Raw genomic sequence first — 3,877 nt, 5'->3', positions numbered from 1 at the left:
TGAACTGGAAAGTGACCTGAGATAACATGATGGGAATTGGAGCTATAGAAATAAACTGAATAGAATTTAATTTAGAAGTAGCACTAAATGACTTTAAGTGCTCTAAAACGGTACTAAATAAACTGAGTCGAGTTTTAAATTAATTGAATTTTACTTCCAGAAAACGAGTAAACTGCAGCTGTGACTAATTGCTGAAAAAAAGGGGAATATTTTGCTAAATAATTGTTTTTTTGCATCAAAATGATGCAGGAAATTGCTGCTAATGATAATTCAGAAGATGATTTGTCTAAGCTGGTTAGAAAAAAAAAATCAAATAAAATTCTTTTAGTTTTTCACCCTTTTTAATAATGATTTCAAATCAATATTAATCCCTTTAACTCAAGGAAATGTAAAAAGCTAAACAAAATAGATTTAAATGGATTTTATGTGAATGCATTTAGACTGCTGGTCTAACAGATGAATTTATTCCTACTGTATTAAACTTTGCTGATGTGTGATTTGCAGGCAGTGTTACAGAAAGTGACTTCCAGACTTTTCTGCTGTAACAGCGCCTCGAGGTCATTCCCTCAGAGCTGAAAAATTCACCAGCAGCCTTTTAGCGGCTGATGGAAGCGTCCTCCAGGAAGCTGAAAGCTCCCGTCTGTTTTATTTACCAACCAGCAGCAGCTTCGTCTATTTTCTGGCCTGTTTTCCTGCAGTTAAAGCAAAAAACGCAGAAAGCAGGATGTCTGATCAGCTCAGGGAACAACTGTACACATCAATCTGGGGACATGGGCGACACTAACGGCTAAATAAAAGATTTTCTTTCTGAAGGATGATGATGTTTCCTTTAGGAAACGAAGGAAAATGTCCAGAATCCCTAAAAGATCAGGATAGCAAAAAGTTACAGCCTCCAGTGAAATAAGAATATTAGTATATTAGATATAACTGCTTTATATGCAGATGACAGACATGTGAATAAATGATAATCCAGCTGCAGAGAAACGCCAAATCCAGGTTAATCCCACAGGAAAATTAAACAGCTCTATGGGGGGCCGTTTGTAAAGTTAAGCAGTGAAAAATTAGAGCAATTTTTATGGTTATTTAGCGCGTTTTAGGAGAAAAATAAGGGGGTTATTTTCCTTATTTCATTCATTCATTTATAAAAAACAATTGTCAGTTAAAGAATGTGTTGTTCAAACTAAATATTTATTATTCAACTAAATATTAATTTACCAAACTAAATACTTTGTTTGATAAATACATATTTAGGACCAAGCTAAATATTTAGCTAGCAACAAGCTAGCTAAAATTTTGCTAGCTTGATGCTAGGTGAATATTTAATTTAATAATACATATTTAGCTTGGTGCTAAAAATTGAACTTCCAAATGAAATATTTGGTTTGTTGAATAAATATTTTACTTTGAGGTAATTTTTATCAATGAACTAATGATATAGAGAAAAAATGACTCGGGGAAAAAAAATAACCCTCTTATTTTTATCTTAAAACAAGGTAAATAGCCATAAATATTGCTCCTGATTGTTGACTGCTTATTGTTACAAATGGCGCCTCATAGACAACAACATTCATTCATATATATATCCTTTATCCTTTAAGGATTTTCTAAATTGCGAAGTTCCACAGGGCTCAACCATAGGAACTCTCTGTTTTTCCTTAACTTGCTTCTTCTGGGATCTGTTTTTAGAAATTACTCCAGCTTAGTTCTATCTTCCACCTATTGGAAGGTGTAAATGGCATTAAAACTTGGACGTAGCTTATATTTTTACTTAAATGTGAATAAGACTAAAGTGACTGCTAAAGTTTTTGCGAAGTCGGACTTGCTAACTGTGGTTAGCAGTGAAATCACTGGGTTTGTTCTGTAGTGTAATCTAGCTTTTACCATTCTAGACTCTTCCCTAAAACTAAAGCGTATAGTTCCCGTGAAAAGTCGATTGATTATTTTGTCTCGTCTCAAATGAACTAATGTAATGCTAGCTCTAATGCTAGCATTAGCCTAGCTGATGATGAGAATCGAAGCAGCAACATCAGACTGGTCCATATAGTTGTTTTTATTGTGTTCCTTTTTTTTGTTTTAACTACTTTTATTTTATTAATTATACTGCAGATTTTATACAAAAGCAAATAAAGTTTTTTTCTGCAGGTTTTTCTTACAGCTGGTTTTGTCGCTATGGAAACGAATCACGACTACAGATGTTTGTAAATGATGTTTTACTGTATTCTCTCTTCCAAAGATCATTATAGCGGCCATTCCTGGACCTGAGTGGAATGTTTATCCTTTATTTCTTTGCAGATCTTCTTTTAAATGCACAGTGGGAGTGGGCACCGTGGACACGTCTTTACAGACCTTTATTCCAGTTCAGCATGAAAAAAAACCTTTGGTTGTTATCTGACCATGAAACTGTTACATAAAGCAGCATAAATATTAGATTTCTAAGACGGTAGAAAAAAACCCTGCAGATCAGACCAGATCAAATGTTTAGGGTAATTTAAAAGTACAGAATGTGCATAAATATTTAAGCTTTGCATAAAAAAAGAGAAACAGGCTTTTTATGGAAGTTTTTTTACATGAAGAATTTAAGAGGAAGCATGTAAACAAATGATTGTTTGTTGTCTGGGATTGTCTTCAGGCTCTAATGGGTTTTCTTCCAGTGTTGTACTGGTTTTAGCTCCAGTGATCTTCCCATCAAGACCAGCTTCCATGTTTTTTTATTTAAAGAGATGAAGCTACCAGCAGCGGTGAGGCCGACTGTGACAGAGTCATCCAACATCCTTCAAAGGTAAACATGTGGAACGGCTGGTTGGATGGAAGAGGTCGTCTCAGGATCTGATGCAACCTGAATCTCCTCTGCTTTCAAACCTCTAAAAACAACCAAATATAGTAAATAAAGCCATAAAAAGACGTACAGAGAGACTTCTTCTATGTCTAACCCATGATATGCTGTAAATCAGCCTTCTATAGATAAAAACAACCAATTAAAATCAATAATAGACACTGTGTGCGTCTCTAAGGCCGCATGTAAATTAAATACTTAATACTTATTAAAAACTACTGTTCACCTGTTCTGATGGTTCTATGTTGATCTGGAGTATTACCCTGTAGTGGAAAAAAACTATTCAACTATTTGCTCCGGTTAAATAAAAATGGATTTCACTCAGTCTGCGCTTTATTTTTATATCTTTGCAAAGAGAGAACAGTTCGTCATACTTATATTGCATATTATTGCTTGGTAATCAGCCCTGTTCTGCCTGAGCAGCGTTCGTTCCTCCTTACAATAATGGAAACTAGTCAGAGTCCAAACAAACTACAGACACTTTGGTTAAACAGTAACATGTGATGAATAAACCTTTAGAAAGAATCTGGATTGTTTTGGGAAGAAGCTGTCTGCTCTACAAACAGCCTCACACAGGGAACTGTGTGGCCTTGGAGGTGAAACAGGCTGTAAATAGAGTAAATAGCATAAATTTATATATGAAATAAGATAAAATTGTGCAACCCTATACCTACAATTCTAAATGAAATTTCTTTTTGTTTATAATTGTGTATAGAAAATGACAAAATAAATCTAAGTCTAACAATGCAACATTGATGCATTTAGGTTGAGAAGAGTCAGTTGGACACTACATATCCTGATGATGGCGTCTTTGGTGAATAGAGAGAAGCATTGATCCTCCAGAACCTTCCGTCTCTCTTTATCCATGGAGATCAGCGTGTTTCTGATCCCTTCATCTTTCCTTTTGCTGTAGCCTTGCTTTATTCACATGTTTATTAATTTATTACTAAACTTTGCTTGGTTTGTTTTATTCTTGGTCATTTCCCCCTAGGTTTGTAGATGTTTGGTTTGTAGATGTTTGGTTTGTAGATGTTTGGTTTGTAG

This window comes from Cyprinodon variegatus, unplaced genomic scaffold (genome assembly GCF_000732505.1).
Source record: "Cyprinodon variegatus isolate N-32 unplaced genomic scaffold, C_variegatus-1.0 Scaffold1395, whole genome shotgun sequence".
Classification (NCBI taxonomy): Eukaryota; Metazoa; Chordata; class Actinopteri; order Cyprinodontiformes; family Cyprinodontidae; genus Cyprinodon; species Cyprinodon variegatus.
This window is presented reverse-complemented; position numbering follows the sequence as displayed.